The sequence below is a fragment of the Moschus berezovskii genome, chromosome 2 (assembly GCF_049115385.1).
Source record: "Moschus berezovskii isolate FMDL1 chromosome 2, NW_MosBer_1.0, whole genome shotgun sequence".
Classification (NCBI taxonomy): domain Eukaryota; kingdom Metazoa; phylum Chordata; class Mammalia; order Artiodactyla; family Moschidae; genus Moschus; species Moschus berezovskii.
Genome location: NC_142461.1, coordinates 59,610,931 through 59,630,830, shown reverse-complemented (window position 1 = coordinate 59,630,830; position 19,900 = coordinate 59,610,931).

The following is a 19,900-nucleotide window of genomic DNA, read 5'->3' as shown; positions in this document are numbered from 1 at the left end:
AGTTCAGTGGAGATCCAACCAGTCCATTCTAAAGGAGATCAGTCCTGGATGTTCATTGGAAGGACTGATGCTAAAGCTGAAACTCCAATACTTTGGCCACCTCATGCGACGAGTTGACTCAGTGGAAAAGACTCTGATGCTGGGAAGGATTGGGGGTGGGAGGAGACGGGGACGACAGAGAATGAGATGGCTGGATGGCATCACTGACTCGATGGACATGAGTTTGAGTGAACTCCGGGAGTTGGTGATGGACAGGGAGGCTTGGCATGCTGTGATTCATGGGGTCGCGGAGAATTGGACACAACTGAGCGACTGAACTGAACTGAACTGAGGCTCTCAGTTATGTCCAACTCTTTGCAACACCATGAACTGCAGCACGCCAGGCTTCCCTGTCCATCAACAACTCCCAGAGCTGACTCAAACTCATGTCCATTGAGTTAGTGATGCCATCCAACCATCTCATCTTCTGTCATCCCCTGCTCCTCTCACCTTCAATCTTTCCCAGAATCAGGGTCTTTTCCAATGGGTCAGTTTTAGGCATCAGGTGGCCAAAGTATTGGAGCTTCAGCATCAGTCCTTCCAATGAATATTCAGGAAGGATTTCCTTTAGGATGGACTGGTTGGATCTCCTTGCAGTCCAAGGGACTCTTAAGAGTGTTCTCCAACACCACAGTTCAAAAGCATCAATTCTCCGGCTCTCAGTTTTCTTTATAGTACCACTCTCACATCCATGCATGACTACTGGAAAAACCATCGCTTTGACTAGATGGACTATTGTCAGCAAAATAATGTCTCTACTGTTTTAATATGGTGTCTATGTTGGTCATAGCTTTACTTTCAAGGAGCAAGCATCTTTTAATTTCGTAGCTGCAGTCACCATCTGCAGTGATTTTGGAGCCCAAGAAAATAAAGTCTCTCAGAGTTTCTGCTGTTTCCCCATCTGTTTGCCATGAAATGATGGGACCAGATGTCATGATCTTAGTTTTCTGAATGTTGAATTTTAAGCCAACTTTTTCACTCTCACCTTTCACTTTCATCAAGAGGTTCTTTAGTTCTTCTCTGTTTTCTGCCATAAGGTTGGTGTCATCTGTTTGTCTGAGATTATTGATATTCTCCCAGCAATCTTGATTCCATCTTGTGCTTCATCCAGCCCGGCATTTCACATGATCTATTCTGCATATAGGTTAAATAAGCAGGGTGACAATATACAGCCTTGACGAACTCCTTTCCTGATTTGGAACCAGTGTGTTCTCCATGTCCAGTTCTAACTTTTGCTATTTGATTTGCATACAGATTTCTCAGGGGAAGGTATGGTGGTCTGGTGTTCCCATCTCTTTAATAATTTTCCACAGTTTGTTGTGATCCACACAGTCAAAGACTTTGGCATAGTAGTAGATGTTTTTTTTTTTTTTTTCTTTTTCTGAAACTCTCTTCCTTTTTCAATGATTCAACAGATGCTGTCAATTAGACCTCTGCTTCCTCTGCCTTTTCTAAATCCAGCTTGAACATCTGGAAGTTCGCTGTTCATGTACTGTTGAAGCCTGGCTTGGAGAATTTTGAGCATTACTTTGCCAGCATGTGCGATGAGTGCTATTGTGCTGTAGTTTGAATATTCTTTGGCATTGCCTTTCTTTGGGATTAGAATGAAAACTGACCTTTTCTAGTCCTGTGGCCTCTGCTGAGTTTTTCATTTTGCTGGCATATGTGTGCAGCATTTTCACAGCATCATGTTTTAGGAATTTAAATAGCTCAACTGGAATTCCATCACCTCCACTAGCTTTGTTTGCAGTAATGCTTCCTAAGGCCCATTTGACTTCACATTCCAGGATGTCTGGCTCTAGGTGAGTGATCACAACATTGTGTTTATCTAGGTTGTGAAGATCTTTTTTTGTATAGTTCTTCTGTGTATTCTAGACACCTCTTCTTAATATTATCTGCTTCTCTTAGGTTTATACCATTTCTGTACTTTACTGTGCCCATCTCTGCATGAAATATTCCCTTGGTATCTCTAAATTTCTTGAAGAGATCTCTAGTCTTTCCCATTCTTTTGTTTTCCTCCATTTCTTTGCATTGATCACTGAGGAAGGCTTTCTTTTCTCTCCTTGCTATTCTTTGGAACTCTGCATTCAAATGGGTATATCTTTCCTTTTCTCCTTTTCCTTTAGCTTCTCTTCTTTTCTCAGCTATTTGTAAGGACTCCTCAGATAACCATTCTGCCTTTTTTGCACTACTTTTTCTTGGGTATGGTCTTGATCCCTGCCTCCTGTAGAATGTCATGAACCTCTGTCCATAGTTTTGTTCCCTTTTTGACAGAAGAGAATGATGTTCATAATTTTTTAAAAATAAATCTTTGCATTATAACCTCTAAGAAATAATGATTCTCATCTCTTTGATGTTTCTAGAAAATTATTACCAGCCTTATTATTTCAGGAATTTTTTTTCTGAATATTGTTTTCTGAAGCCAGTAATTGTGGCACATACACAAAACTTTCTAGACTAGATATTGTTTATTCTGAATCCAAAGTTTGTGCATGTGTGTATGTGTTACCATTTGTCTGTATAAAACCCAGCAAAGCCCTTAAGGGAAGATTATTTTCTCCCCTAACACATAGTAAGCGATCAGTTCATCATTTAACGGATTAATAACTGAGTAAATGAGATATATAAAAGCATCACTGCCTTATAGAATCTGCTTCAAGTCATAAAAACATAACTACCCACTCAGAATTCACCTCTTTATGGATAATCTTTATAATGACAGGGAAGTATCAATGACAAAAGAATACTTAATGATCATGTGCACATTGTTGGCCTTATAATTAGTTATTTAAATACACTTTGCTTTTTCCCTGATAGGAAATTTTTATTTACCAATGCATTAAAATTAAAAATCTTTGTAGTTTAGAGCTTGGGTACTTAAATTTTGCAAACAGTTAGGCTTTGATTTTCTTTCTTTTTATCACCCTAGTGTTAGCATTCTAAAATTTTTGAGTAGGCAATACATTCACAGGATTCAAAATTTAAAATTAAAGGGTGAAATTAATATGGTGAAAAAATTTCCTCCCATATCCCTGTATTCTAGCCTAAGTTCCTTTCTGCATCAGTTCAGTTCAGTTCAGTCGCTCAATCATGTCCAACTCTTTGCGACCCCACGAATCACAGCAGCCAGGCCTCCCTGTCCACCACCAACTCCCAGAGTTCACTCAAACTCACCTCCGTCGAGTCGGTGTTGTCATCCAGCCATCTCATTCTCTGTCGTCCCCTTCTCCTACTGCCCCCAATCCTATTTCCAGAAATACTTTAATATACATAGGCCATTTAAAGATATCTTAATATAAGATTATTTAAAGGGTTTTTTAAAAAGTATTATTGAAATATAGGTGATTTACAATGTGTAATTTCAAATCTACAGAAAAGTGATTCAATTACACATACATACATAGTCTTTATTAGATTTTAAAGGATATTTTGAGATAGATATCTCCCCTCCTTCCCTGTACTTGGACTTCCCTCATGGCTCAGCTGGTAAAGAATCCGCCTGCAATATGGGAAACCTGGGTTAGATTCCTGGGTTAGGAAGAGTCTCTGGAGAAGGAAATGGTTACCCTCTCCAGTATTCTGGCCTGAAGAATTCCATGGGCTATATAGTTCACGGGGTCACAAAGAGTCAAACATGACTGAGTGACTTTCATTTCCCCCATACTTAACTCTGCTCCTCCATTTTTATTTACTGCTTGTTTGCTACCTGGCATACAGTGAAACACTTTCTATGAATTTTCAAATAGCTAATCTTTTACCTTTTCCCATTACCCATCATCTTTGTGGCATGGATGCATTGCTTTGAACTTTAGGTTTCATTAGACATTTGTATTTTTTGCTCTTCCAGGTTTATGACATCCAGTCATCTTCAAGTTATATTGTATAAGTTTAGGATGCACATGTTGATTTGATGCATTTATATATTGCAATGTGATTACCTCTATATAATTAGTTAGCACCTTCTCAAGTCACATACTTATCGTTTTTTTAAATTAATTTAGTTTTTAATTGGAGGATACTTGCTTTACAATATTGTGTTTTCTGCCATGTGAAAGTGAAAGTCGCTCAGTTATCTCCAACTCTTTGTGACCCCATGGACTAATACAGTCCATGGAATTCTCCAGGTCAGAATACCAGAGTAGGTAGCTGTTCCCTTCACCAAGATCTTCCCAATCCAGAGACTGAATCCAGGTCTTCTGCATTGAAGGCGGATTCTTTACCAGCTGAGCTGGTTTCTGCCATACATTGACATGAATCAGCCATAGGTATGCTAGCTTAGTGATGAACGGTGAGCAGTACTGCCACATTTGTTGTCTCTGAAGGAGATTTAACTTGGGGACCAAAAACAGTCTCAGTCACTCAGAGCTTTGTGTAGATTTTATTTAAAGTGAAAGTGACAGAAAAAACTTCTGACCTAGACATCAGAAAGGAGCAGGAGAGAACCCACCTCACTGGTTTAAATGGGGTCTTATGTACTTCTTGGGCTTCCCTTGTGGCTCAGCTGGTAAATAATTCGCCTGTGATGTGGAAGACCTGGGTTCAATCCCTGTGTTGGGAAGATGCCCTGGAGAAAGAAAAGGATACTCACTCCAGTATTCTGGCCTGGAGAATTCCATGGACTGTATAGTCCATGGGGTTGCAAAGAGTCAGACACAACTGAGTGACTTTCACTTGTTCTTCTCAATTAGCTACTGAGAATAAATAAAAAATACCTCAAGGCTGTGAGAATTTTGCCCAGACCCTTTCCCATAACATACACCCTGGGATGACAGCATGAGATTAGCCAGAAGGAACACGTTAACCCAGAACTTAAGGCTATGGAAGTTTTTAGCCAGACCTTCTTCCATAACATACATCTGAAGCTCAAAAAAAAAGGTATGCCCCTGAACAAGAGATATTGCTGCCTATCAGCCCTACTGTCGAAGGCAAAATAATGTGAAAAAGAAAGAATGTTTGTCTCTGCCTTAAAGAGGCCTTAAGCTTGGACTCCTTATCAACTTGCCAAAGTTAACTGTTTCAGGCATACATATGTCCCCTCCCTCTTGAATCCGCCCCCCCCCACCTCACATTCCATCCCACCCCTCTAGGTTGTCCCAGAGCATTGAATATTCTTGGCTTCTTTGTTAAAATGTTAGCTGATCATATATGTGGGTGCTATTTGTGGGCTCTCTGTTGTGTTTCATTGATTTATGTGTTTATTTCTATGCTTGTATCTTTTTGTTTAAATTAATATATCTTTGTAGTATAGATTGAAATCAGGAAGTGTGATGCCTGCAGCTTTCTCAGGACTGTTTCTGGTTTTTGTGTTTTTGTAGTTTCTTACAGATTTTATTTTGTTCTACTTCTGCAAAAAAAAAATGTTACTGGTATTTGATAGAAATAGAATTGAATCTATATTTGGCTTTGAATATTATGGACATTTTAACAATACTAATTATTATGATCCATGAAAATGGGATATCCTCAATTTTTTATGCCTTCATTTTTTTTATGACATAGTCTTGTTTTCCTTGTACAGATAATCCCTTTCTTCATTAACTTTATTCCTAAATACCTTATTGTTTTTGATGTTATTGAGAATGAGCTTATTTTATTTCTTTTGCAGCAAATAACAGAAATTTAATTTCTTTGTTTCCAATTGCGGATGGCTTTTATTTACTTACCTTGCCTGATGATTGCTCTCACTAGGACATCCAGAACTATATCGAATAAGAGTGGTAAGAGTGAACGTTCTAGTCTTGTCTGTGATCTTAAGAGAAAAGATTTTAACCTTCCCTCATTGTATATGATATTAGCTTTGAGTATGTTATAGATGGCCTTTTTTATTTTTTATAGAATATTCCTTCTATATCCAATCCATTGAGTATTTTTATTATAAAAGAATATTGAAATCTGTCAAATATTCCGTTTTTTGCATCTATTGAGTTGATCATATAAATTTTATCTTTCAATAATGTTATATTTCACATTTAAAGATTTACATATAGTAAGTTATTCTTGTGTCCTAATAATAAATTCCATTTGATTGTGGTGCATAATCATTTTAATGTCATGTTGGATTTAGGTTGCTAATATTTTATTGAGACTTTTACATCTGTATCTATCAGGAAGATGGATCTATTATTTTCTTGTCCTGTAATGTCCTTATCTAGCTTTGGTATTAGTATGGTTTTGGGCTTTAAAATAAGTTCGGAAGTTTTTTATTTTTTTCTCTTAATACTTTTGGAAGAATTTGAAAAGGACTGCCATTACATTTTCTTTAAAAGTTCAGTAGAATTGCCAGTGAAACCATCTGGACCTAGGCTTTTCTGTGTTGGGAAGTTTTTGATTACTGAGTCAGTATCTCCTTACTTGCTACTGGTCTGTTTCCTATTTCTTTATGATTCGCTCTTACGTGTGTGTTTCTAAGAGTTTGTTTCTTCTAGTCTATCCAATTTGTTGGCTTGCAGTTGTACATAGTAGTCTCTTATGATCCTATATATTTGTGTAATTTCAATTGCAATTTCTTCTCTTTCATTCTTGATTTTATTTGAAATTTTTATCAAATTTATTTGGAGTTAGTCTAGGTAAAGTTCTGTCAATTTTGTTTATCTTTTAAATAAAGTAGGCTTTAACTTTGTTATTTTCTATTTTTAGAAATACTATTTTTACATACATTTTATTTTCTGTTTTCTTTGTCTCTGTTTTACTTATTTCCATTTCCATTTCTTTCCTTTTGCTTATTTTGAGCTTAATTTGTTCTTTTTTTTCCTAGTTCCTTGAAATATAATGTGTGTATTTGAGATTTTTTTAATTTTTTAACACATGCGTTTGTTGCTATAAAATTTTCTCTAAGTACAATTCATCAGTGTTCCATAGATTTGGGTGTGTTGAGTTTTCATTTTCCTTTGTTTCAAGATGTTTTTGATTTCCATTTTGAATTTTTTCTTTGACTCATTCGCTGTTCAGGAATATGTTGTTGATTTTCAAAATTTTTGAAATTTTCTACCTTTCCTTTATTTGTTGATATCTACATTTTTACTATTGTGGTCAGAAAAAAAAACAAAAATAAAAACTTGATATAACATCAATCTCAAGTTTGTTAAGACTTCTTTTGTGACTTATCATATGATCTGTTTTAGAGTATGTTTCAAATGCATTTAAGAAAAATCTGTATTCTGATGCTGTTGTGTGGAATGCTCTATATATGTCAGTTCAGTTCGTTTGGTTTAAAGCATAGTTCAATGTTTCTCAGTTAATTTTCAGTCTTCTATCCATTAATGAAAGTGGGCTATTGAATTCCTCTAATATCATTGTATTGCTACCTCTCCATTCGGATCTAACAGCATTTTCTTAATACACTTATGTGCTCTGATGTTAGGTGCATATATATTTACAGTTGTTATATCTTCTTGATGAGTTGACCCCATTAACATTATAATGATAATATAATTATCTCATTACTATTTTTGGAGTACAGTCTATTTTATCTGATATTTGTATAGCAATATCACTTGGTTTGCAATTGCATAGAATAGCTTTTTCCATCCCATTACTTCAAGCCAATTTTATTCTTCAAACTGAAGTGAGTCTTTTGTAGGCATCGTAGACTTTGGTCATGTTTTTTACAAACCAGCCACTCTGTGTCTTTTATTTAGATAATTCAATCCATTTACTTTTACAGTAATTATAGATATTTAAAAACTTTACTAATGCCATCTTAATAATCACTCTCTGGCTGTTTTGTAGTTCTAGGTTTTTTCCTCTTCTTTTCTTCTTTTACTTAGGAATTTATGATTTTTCTCTAGTGGTATACTCTGATGACCTTCTTGTTATCATTTTGAATCTACTGTAGGCTTCTTCTCTGTGGTTATAAGTTTTATATAAAATATAATAGTCCATTTTATGCTGATAGCAACTTTGATTCTATGAAAACTCTACTATTTCAACCATCCCCTTTTATGTTTTTAGTGTCACAAGTTACCTCCTTTTACACTGAATACTCATTATCAAATTATAGTAGTTATGATCTGAGGGAGAGGCAGTAGTGCAAAGAATCTGCCTGCCAATGCAGGAGAAACCAGAGACATGACTTTGATCCCTGGTTTGGGAAGATCCCCTGGAAACAGAAATGGCAATCCATGCCAGTAATCTTTTCCTGGAAAATTCCATGAACAGAAGAGCCTGGTGGTCTGCAGCCTATGGGTCACGAAGAGTTAGAAATAACTGAACACACACACATTGTTATTTTTAATATACTTTAACATTTGCACTATACCTAGTGGTCAGTTCATCATTCTATTATAGAATTAAATTTTTCCAAAATGAGTATATATTTTCACTTTTACTAGTGTGTTGTGTATTTTCCCATTTTTTTAACATTGCTAATTAGCATGTTATTCTTTTAGCTTGAAGAGCTCGTTTCTGCATTTCTAGTAAGGTAAGTCTAGTGGTGATAAACTCCATTAGCTTTTATTTATTTGGGAAATTCTTTATTTCTCCTTCATATCCAAAAGCTAACTTTGCCAGATAGGGTATTCTTGGTTGCTATATATATTTACTCATTGCACTATTTCCTGACCTGTAAGGTGTTTTGCTGAGAACTCTGATAGTCTATTGTAGTTCCTTTGTAGGTTATAATCTTTTTTTTTTTTCTCGGTCCTTTTAGAAATTCTGTTAATCTTTGATTTTTGACAGTTTCATTATCATGTCTGGGAGATCATTTTGGACTGAAATGATAAGTGATCTATTAGCTTCAGGAAATTAAATTTTTAAGTTCCTTTCAAAATTTGGAAAGTGCTCAGCCACTATTTGTTTAAATAAATTTTATACACCCTTCTCCATCTTCTTTCCTTCTGGGAAAGAAGTGATTCTGATATTTGCTTTTTTGTTGGAATCTTACAGATCACAAACACTTTCTGTTTTCTTTTTCATCCTTTTTCTTTGTTCTCCTCTTACTGGGTTGTTTCAAAATTCTTACAGTCCAATTCATGGATTCTCTTTTCTGTTTGGTCTATTTTGCTTTCTGTGTTCTCTTTTGCATTCATCATTTCAGTCACTAAATTCTTTAGTTTCAGAATTTCTGTCTTTTATTCAAAATCTGTTTTTTATTTATATATCTTTGTTATATCTCTCATTTTTTTCATGAACTAATTTTCTATTATCTTTGATTTGTGTCTCTGTGTTTTTTGTTTGCATTTTTTCACTTGTTTCTGTAGCTCACTGATTTCCCTCAAGATAGCTATTTTAAATATTTTAGAGTTGAGATGTTCCTGACAGTCCTGTGGTTAAGTCTTTGAGCTTCCATTGAAGGGAGCACAGGTTTGATCCTTGGTCAGGAAACTAAGATCACTCATGTTAGGCAGGTGGAATGGCCAAAGAAATCTATTTTGGGGTAAATCTCATATTTCTATGCATTTGGCTTGATTACTGAAACACTATTGATATCTTTTAGTGGTTCCATACTTCCTTGATTCTTCATGTTCCTTGGAATGTTGCTTTGCTGTTTTACCTTTGAAAGAGTTGTCACATCCAACAATGTTTACTAGCTGCTTTCAGATGGGAGATACTTCTTACATCAGATTTTGTCTGAGATTTTCTCTGATTTTGTATCAATACAGTTGTTTCATGACCCTTGCTTCTTCTTGTGGCAGAATTCTTGAGTGTTTTTTCTTTATAGTTTCTTTCCTTCAAGAACCCGCCTGCCAATGCAGGAGACACAAAAGATACAGGTTCCCTTCCTGGGTCAAAGAGATCCCCTCAGAGAAGGAAATGGCAACCCATCCCAGTATTCTTGCCTGGAAAATTCCAGGCTATAGTCCAGGGGCCACAGAGAGTCAGACAGGACTGAGTGGCTAAGAACACACGTATATTCTTGCCATAAGACCTCAGCTTGATTTTTACATGTACTTACTATTTACTGAGGCCTGCTCTCACTGTCACTCTTGAAAGAGCATAGAAGGAACTGGCAGTGTAGTAAGGAGGAAAGGCAGGAGTTTGATACTTTATGAATTTGGGCCATTAAGGGGTTTGGACAGTTAAGTTTACCCAGCAGTTTGTGGGCATGCTTTCTGCTGGATCTTTTTAATGCCATCTCATGTTCTTATTTGCCTCTTTCTTGACCTCCCTCTCCCCAGTTATGGAGGTCTTGTCTTTGTACTCAGGGTGCTGTGGTACCAAAAATGTTTTCCCCTGCAGTATTATGCACGCTGGTGAAGCTAGGCACTCACCACTCTTCGTTTCCCTCACAGGAGAGGTCACAGCAGGCTAGTTCAGTTCCATATTGCTCTATCATAGGTAAGGGGCACACTGGTAAAGTTTCTGTTACTCTTTCCTATGCCTCCAAGCTTGCATTTCCACCCCTCCAACAGAGTATCTGAACTTCTCCTCTAGACACTGGGACTACTAAAAAAAAAAAAGCTGCCTTATCTGCTCACATCAGTGCTCTCCAGGTGTTTGCTGAATACAGCTAAGAGGGATGAGGCTGGTTTACAGGCTCCTGATGGTACCACAGTTTGCACCAAAGTCTATCCTATTTCCTGATGCATGGATGGGCAGTGCTCCTTCTGAGAAGCTTGGCATATGGTGCTGGTCACAAAGCTCCCAAACAGGCATTTTTTTGTTCATGAATGAAAGGTAAATTTTATATTTTAAAGGAGAAGACAAAAATGAGAGACAACTTATACCACCATGATGCTAACTTTTACTTTGAATTTGATTATATCTTGGGACTTCTCTGGTTGCTCAGTGGTAAAGAAACTGCCTGCTAATGCAGAAGTTGTAGGTTCCATACCCAGGTCAAGAACAACTCCTGGAGAAGGAAACAGCAACCCACTCCAGTATTCTTGCCCAGAAAATCTCATGGATTGCAAAATAGTCGGATACAACTTAGCAAATAAACAACAACCATGTGAATAAAATGTATTCAATACCTGTAACCATATTCCTACTCTAAACTGTATTTTAAGTTAGTATTTATAGTTTCTTATTAAAATTAATTTAATAAGCATTATTGCACCTGTTAGTTCCTTGTAGCTTTCTTTGAACACATTGGACTAAACATTCCAGAACATGGTCTATATAATTGCCCAGCAAGATACGTAGTGACAGCAAACATATTAGAATTATTTCACTATTCAGAAGCTATTCAGGGTGATTTATACACTGATGAGGATAATCTGAAAATTCTAAACTTTGGAGAATTTCTATGCTGTTGAAAAGAATGAATAGAATAAAAATAATTAGATTGCATATTTCTTAAGTGCTCTAAGATCCTCTCAAGGAGGAAATGGCAACTCACTTCAATATTTTTGCCTGAAAAATCCCATAGACAGAGGAGCCTGTTGGGCTACAGTCCAAAGGGTCACAAGGATTGGACACAATGAGTGACACACTGAGCAGCACAAACTACTAGTATATGTTATAAGCCTATTTAGTTTTTAAATTTTTTGAAATACAGCAAACTCATAAAGAATAAAATTTAAAAAGATTCTGTTTCACCATCAGCTTTATAAGTAAATATTATATTTCCAATCCAGTTGTAGTACCTGATACCCATCTGGTTTCATCAAATACAATTGCTTTCCTTTCCAATAATCAGCAGTAATCTGAATTTGATTTCTTTGTTCACATGTGTATGTATATACTTTCTTAGTAAATTTGTACATGTATAGAATAAAGTCTATATAAAATTATATTTTATTATATATATCTTGTCTTTCATGTTTATCTAAGAAGTTACTTACTGTGTATGTTTTGTTAATCAATAGATTTGTCAAACTCTTCATGTTGGCATTTTTTACTTCAGTGTTTCTAGGTTCACTGATTATATTCATATTGTATAGATAAACCTCTATTAATTTACTCCATTCTTCTGTTGATGAGAAAATGACTGTCTTACTGTGGGTATATGTATATAATGGATATACATGTATTTCCATATATAAACACACACTCTAAGCTCTTGTTATTTATAACAAGAATTAAGATATGTATCTCATTTATAAACATATGTGAAATTCTCTAGAAAATATACTTAGGAATGGATTGCTAGGTAACAGAAGATGTGTATCTTCAACTTTAATATAAAAATGTTTATTCAAAGAGATTTAGCATCTATAATCCCATTAACAAAGGAATTACAAAAGCACTCCCATTGATCTATGCCTTCATCAAAACAAAGTATTCTCTCTTCTCTGTCTTTCTAGAAAAATAGAGTAAGAATGCAAAAGGTGTACCTCAGGACCCAGGAGAAAGGAGAAGTGACCCCACAAGAGACTGACTCAGACTTGCCTCTGAGTGTCCAGGCAATTAATTGCATTACAGGATGTCTGGCTCTAAGTGAGTGATCACGTCATTTTGGATGAAAGTGAAAGAGGAGAGTGAAAAAGTTGGCTTAAACCTCAACCTTCAGAAAACTAAGATCATGACATCTAGTCCCATAACTTCATGGCAGATAGATGTGGAAACAAGAGAAACAGTGAGAGACTTTATTTTGGGTGCTCCAAAATCACTGCAGATGGTGACTGAATCCATGAAATTAAAAGGTGCTTGATCTTTGGAAGAAAAGCTATGACCAACTTAGACAGCATATTAAAAAGCAGAGAGACATTACGCTGCCAACCAAGGTCCGTCCAGTCAAAGTTATGGATTTTCCAGTATCATGTATGGATGTGATAGTTGGACTATAAAGAAAGCTGAGTGCCGAAGAATTGATGCTTTTGTATTGTGGTGTTGGAGAAGACACTTGGACTGCAAGGAGATCCAACCAGTGCATCCCAAAAGAAATCAGTCTTGAGTATTCATTGGAAGGACTGATGCTGAAGCTGAAATTCCAATACTTTGGCCACCTCATGCGAAGAACTTACTCATTGAAAAAGACCCTGATGCTGGGAAAGATTGAAGGCAAGAGAATAAGATGACAGAGGATGAGATGGTTGGATGGCATCACTGAATGGATGGACATGAGTTTGAGCAAGCTCCAGGAGATGGTGCTGGACAGGGAGGCCTGGCATGCTGTAGTCCATGGGGTCGCAAAGAATCAGACACCACTGAGGAACTCAACTGAACTGAACTGTGAAAGGTGCTCCGCTGTGGATTTAACTAGCTTTCTCCATCTACTTGTGAGGACCTCCTTGGTGGCTCAGAAGGTAAAGAGTCTGCTTGCAGTGCAGGAAACCTGGGTTTGATACCTGGGTAGGGAAGAGCAGATGAAGAAGGAAATGGCAATCCACTCTAGTATTCTTGCCTGGAAAATCTCATTGGTGGCGGAACCTGGAAGGCTCCAGTTCATGGGGTTGCCAAGAGTCCAAGACAACTGAGAGACTTCACTCTCTATCTCCTTGTGAGGTTCAGGAAATTTTCATAAGCTCATTGTAAACTAGAACTTCATTTTGTGTTAATTATCTATTCATAATTTATCTCTTAGACTGTTTTCTTTTTCTACTTATTTGTGGTTCTTTATTTTAGATAAAAATGTAATATATTTGCTGTAAATAACTTCTGGTACAGTGTGGCTTATCATATCATTTTTATTACTTTTTTGATGCACAAAAGTTTACACATGTTAATACATATATTGAGCAATATTTTCTTTCATGGCTTATATTTTCTTGTATGTTAATAATTATTTGCCTATATTAACATAATAAACATATTTTTATGTATACCCTCCAAAAAATCTTTTTCTCTCCTGCTTTTTAATTTACCTTTATTTTTGTATATCATGCAAAGGATTCCATTTTATTTTTTCAAGAACCATTTGTTGACTATCTCATCTTGTGTCTCAATGATTTATAAAGCCATTTCAACAAATTTTTATGAATGCATCTGTCCATCTCTGGCTTGTCTATTGTTTTTCACTCTCTATTTTTTATTAATCAGTGTCAAAAGCATACTGTTGTAATATGTACAGCTGTTCCTCTGCAAACTGTTGTAGCCAGTAATTTTTTGCATCTTTTTGAGATATAATTGATGTACTAAAATCTCCATACATTTAAAGTTTATAATTTAATGTATTTTTTAGTATATTCACAGGGTTATACAACTATCACTGCAGTTTAAGTTAAGAATATTTTAACCACCTGGTAACATGAGATGGCTAGATGGCATCACCGACTCTGTGGACATGAGTTTGAGTGAACTCCGGGAGTTGGTGATGGACAGGGAGGCCTGGGTGCTATGATTCATGGGGTCACGGAGAGTCAGACACGACTGAGCGACTGAACTGAACTGAACTGAACTGACTGAGGATCATGTAATATGTGTGTTTGGTGACTGACTTCTTTCATTCAGCATAATGTTTTCAAGGTTCATCCATCCATATTGTAACATATGTCAATTCTTCATTGTTATTATTACAGTCAGGCAAGTCCATTATATTGACATATATATATATATATATATATATATGTTTAATCATTTATCAGATTGATGAATATGTGGTTGTCTTCGTTTGGGGGCTATTCTGTACAATACTGCTTTCTTAGCTAACCTTGATCTTTTATTAATACAAAATTAAGAAGCTGTCAATTTCCACAAAGCACTGTGGAAAACTAAATTTCTCTTGAAGGATCATTTATAAGATTTATAAGACTCATACCTAAGGACTTTCGTTTTATGGCTATTTTACATGTATGACTCATAACATATGTTGTATAAATTGATAAAAATATATTTCATTACCTTTATATACTGACCTTATATGTAAAAAGTCTGCTAAACCTTGCATTATATATTGCCTTTATAATCTCTAAGTTTATGAGAATCTTCAGTTCAGTACAGTTCAGTCGCTCAGTCGTGTCCGACTCTCCGCGACCCCATGAATCACAGCACGCCAGGCCTCCCTGTCCATCACCAACTCCCGGAGTACACTCAAACTCATGTCCACAGAGTCGGTGATGCCATCCAGCCATCTCATCCTCCTTCGTCCCCTTCTCCTCCCACCCCCAACCTTTCCCAGCATCAGAGTCTTTTCCAGTGAGTCAACTCGTCGCATGAGGTGGCCAAAGTATTGCAGTTTCAGCTTTAGCATCAGTCCCTCCAATGAACATCCAGGATTGATCTCCTTTAGAATGGACTGGTTGGATCTCCTTGCACTATAAGGGACTCTCAAGAGTCTTCTCCAACACCACAGTTCAAAAGCATCTATTCTTCGGCGATCAGCTTTCTTCACAGTCCAACTCTCACATCCATACATGACCACGGGAAAAACCATTGCCTTGACTAGATGGACCTTGGTTGGCAAAGTAATGTCTCTGCTTTTTAATATACTATCAAGGTTGGTCATAACTTTCCTTCCAAGGAGCAAGCGTCTTTTAATTTCATGGCTGCAATCAGCATCTGCAGTGATTTTGGAGCCCAAAAAAACAAAGTCTGACACTGTTTCCACCGTTTTTCCATCTATTTGCCATGAAGTGATGGGACCAGATGCCATGATCTTTGTTTTCTGAATGTTGAGCTTCAAGCCAACCTTTTCACTCTCCTCTTTCACTTTCATCAAGAGGCTTTTGAGTTCCTCTTCACTTTCTGCCATAAGGGTAGTGTCATCTGCATATCTGAGGTTATTGATATTTCTCCCAGCAATCTTGATTCCAGCTTGTGCTTCTTCCAGCCCAGCGTTCCTCATGATGTACTCTGCATATAAGTTAAATAAGCAAGGTGACAATATACAACCTTGACGTACACCTTTTCCTATTTGGAACCAGTCTGTTGTTCCATGTCCAGTTCTAACTGTTGCTTCCTGACCTGCATACAGGTTTCTCAAGAGGCAGGTCAGGTGGTCTGGGATTCCCATCTCTTTCAGAATGTTCCACAGTTTATTGTGATCCACACAGTCAAAGGCTTTGGCATAATCAATGAAGCAGAAATAGATGTTTTTCTGAAACTCTCTTGCTTTCTCCATGATCCAGCGGATGTTGGCAATTTGATCTCTGGTGCCTCTGCCTTTTCTGAAACCTGCTTGAACATCTGGGAGTTCACGGTTTACATACTGCTGAAGCCTGGCTTGGAGAATTTTGAGCATGACTTTACTAGCGTGTGAGATGAGTGCAATTGTCCGGTAGTTTGAGCATTCTTTGGCATTGACTTTATGGAGAAGCTGTATACAGTTAGCGAAAACAAGACCAGGAGCTGACTGTGGCTCAGATCATGAACTCCTTATTGCGAAGTTCAGACTTAAATTGAAGAAAGTAGGGAAAACCACTAGACCATTCAGATATGACCTCAATCAAATCCCTTATGATTATACAGTGGAAGTGAGAAATAGATTTAAGGGACTAGATCTGATAGATAGAGTGCCTGATGAACTCTGGACGGACGTTCGTGACATTGTACAGGAGACAGGGACCAAGACCATCCCCATGGAAAAGAAATGCAAAAGAGCGAAATGGCTGTCTGAAGAGGCCTTACAAATAGGTGCGAAAAGAAGAGAGGCGAAAAGCAAAGGAGAAAAGGAAAGATAGAAGCATGTGAATGCAGAGTTCCAAAGAATAGCAAGGAGAGATAAGAGAGACTTCCTCAGTGATCAATGCAAAGAAATAGAGGAAAACAACAGAATAGGAAAAACAAGAGACCTCTTCAAGAAAATTAGAGATTCCAAGGGAACATTTCATGCAAAGATGGGCTCAATAAAGGACAGAAATGGTATGGACCTAACAGAAGCAGAGGATATTAAGAAGAGGTGGCAAGAATACACAGAAGAATTGTACAAAAAAGATCTTCACGACCAAGATAGTCACGATAATGTGATCACTGACCTAGAGCCAGACATCTTGGAATGTGAAGTCAAGTGGGCCTTAGAAAGCATCACTACAAACAAAGCTAGTGGAGGTGATGGAATTCCAGTTGAGCTATTTCAAGTCTTGAAAGATGATGCTGTGAAAGTGCTGCACTCAATATGCCAGCAGATTTGGAAAACTCAGCAGTGGCCACAGGACTGGAAGAGGTCAGTCTTCATTCCAATCCCAAAGAAAGGCAATGAGAATCTTACTGTATTCAATTAATGACAGGTTTGTTTCTTCCAAAAGGTTTTGTTTTTATTTATTTGTTATTCCTGTTGATCTATTTAGAGTGAGTCTTCATTTCTATATTGATAGACACAGTATTAATTAACATATTTTAATCATTTCTGAAATGAAAATAACAATTTCTAATGTTCTACCTTTAGGCATGATATTTGATTTGTAGACAATCATCTTGTAAAAGAATTTTCATGCTATTCCTAGTTTTCTAAGGGTTTTAAAACAAATAGGAGTTAAAATAGATGAAACACTTTTATATTTATTCAGATAATTTTATGACTTTTCACTTTAACTAATAATTCAGTAAAAAAAAAAAACAGATTTTATAACATTACATAATTATTGCATTTCTAGGAACTTGACTTCATTTGATATTATTTTACACATTACTAGATTTTGTTTGCTAATAGTTTAGGAGTCTTTGTACCTATATTCACGAGTGAAAGTAGATTGCAAATACACTCCTTAGCAGGTTTGGTATAAAGATTATAGTGACTTTAGAATACATTTTGTCAGAATTCCCTCTTTTTTAGTTGTCTTATGATGATATGGGTCAAGTAATATTGGTATTATCTAATATATAAAGTGAGCTTCCCTGGTGGCTCAGATGGTAAAACACCTGCCTACAATATAGGAGACTTGGGTTTGATCCCTGGGTCAGGAAAATCCCTTGAAGAAGGGAATGGCAATCCCACTCCAGTGTTCTTGCCTGGAGTATCCCATGGACAGAGGAGCCTCGTGGGTTCATGTGGTCACAGAGTCAGACACGACTGAGTGACTAACACTTTCACTTTCAGTTTCAATATGTAAAGCACGTTGGTAAAATAGAGTTACTTAGGGGAAAATTTATTATCTTTAATATTTTTAGGTTTATTCATATTGTTTACTTCCCTTTGAGCAAATTTTGGTTACTACATATTTTTAGTAAAGTGTTCTAAGAGTTTTCAAATGTATTGGTATAGTTTTGAAATTACATATGTTTTTTTTAATGTCCAGCATAGTTAAGCATATGTCTTCTTTTTATATGTAATACTATTTGCATGTGTGCTTATGTGTGTACATTCTGTTTCTTTGTCTCTAACTAACTCTACTGTTTTTTCATTAATTGTGTCAGAAGTTTGCTATTTTATTAGTCTTTAAAATAAACGTAAGAACTTTTGGCTTTGTTTACCATCTCCACTTTATAATTATTTTCTGAAAGTTAAGTTATTATGCAAGAAATTATCAAGGAAAGGCTTCTGAAACTGTCCTTATCTGATTAATGTAGTAAATGAAAATCAATGTTTTATCCAAGGAAAAAGTACATAAATAGCACCAACACCAAAGACTTAAATTGTACTATGATGAACTCCATTATAACTACACTCCATTTCCCTTCACCGCCTTCAAAATTATGATGACAAAGAACTACAACTTGACACGTTGTAACATCTATAACCTGGGATGAGTGTACTGAAATATATCAGTATAGCATCTGGCATTTGGGTTATAACTACTGATATGGCAGAATCATTTCCTTTCCAATCATCATTATCAAAGAGTATTCAGTTCAGTTCAGTTCAGTCACTTAGTTGTGTCCGGCTCTTTGTGACCCCATGAACCCCAGCACGCCAGGCCTCCCTGTCCATCACAAACTCCCAGAATCCACCCAAACCCATGTCCATTGAGTCAGTGATGCCATGCAACCATCCCATCCTTTGTCGACCCCTTCTTCATCCGCCCTCAGTCTTTCCCAGCATCAGAGTCTTTTCAAATGAGTCAGCTCTTCGCACCAGGTGGCCAAATGTAGGAGGTGTAAAAGAGGAGAGTTTGATTTCTGGGTGGGGAAGATCCCCTGGAGGAGGGCGTGACAACACACTCCAGTATTCTGTGTTTTTTTTTTTTTTCTAATTATTTATTTTAATTGGAAGATAACTACTTTGAAGTATTGTGATGGTTTTTGCCATACATCAGTACAAATCGGCACTATTTACAATAGCTGGGACATAGAAGCAACTTAGATGTCCATCCACAGATAATGAATAAGGAAGCTGTGGTGCATATACTCCAGTATTGCCTGGAGAATTCTATGGACAGAGGAGCCTGGTGGGCTACTATCCAGTCTCAAAGAGTCAGATACTATTAAAGTGACTTAGCATACGTGAAGATATATATGTAAAATCCTCAAGCTTGATAAGACCTCAAATCCAAAAGAATTTGGAATTATGTCTTATATTGTAGTTAAAATAATGACAGATTTTTAAAACTGTACTCTTTGAATAGAAGAATATGTGAAAGAATGAAAATAGTTTCTTATCTTGTATTTTAAATTAGACTAAACATTTTAGAATCATTCTCAAGCCAAATTTTTGGTTGCCCTGTATCACACATTTTGTTGGAAATACAGTGGTGAAAATGGAATACATGGGTTCTGTCCTTATAGGGCTTATATATAGAGAGAACCTTGTGTCACACAAATATTTATTTATATAATTATAAACTTAAAATTGGGATAAATACTGTTGAAATAAAGTGTAAGCCTATGAAAGTGATGCCAGGGTTTAGAAGCACCGCCCAGAGGATGTGATAAACCAACCAAGTTGCCCAGGGGCTGGGTCGAAGCTAAGGGGCATGGGTAACAATACAATGGACATATTCCAGGCAGATTGTATTGGAGAGAGAAAGAGAGATGGATTGGGAGAGTGAGAGAATTACAGAGGATATGATGCTTAATAACAATGCAGCTGAGTCATTAAGCAAGTCTTCAATATGTTGTATTTTTTCTGTTTAAGAAGGAAGGAATAGGGGGAGAAGGAACAAGATGGCGGAGGAATAGGACAGCGAGACCACTCTCTCCCCCACAAATTCATCAAAAGAGCATTTGA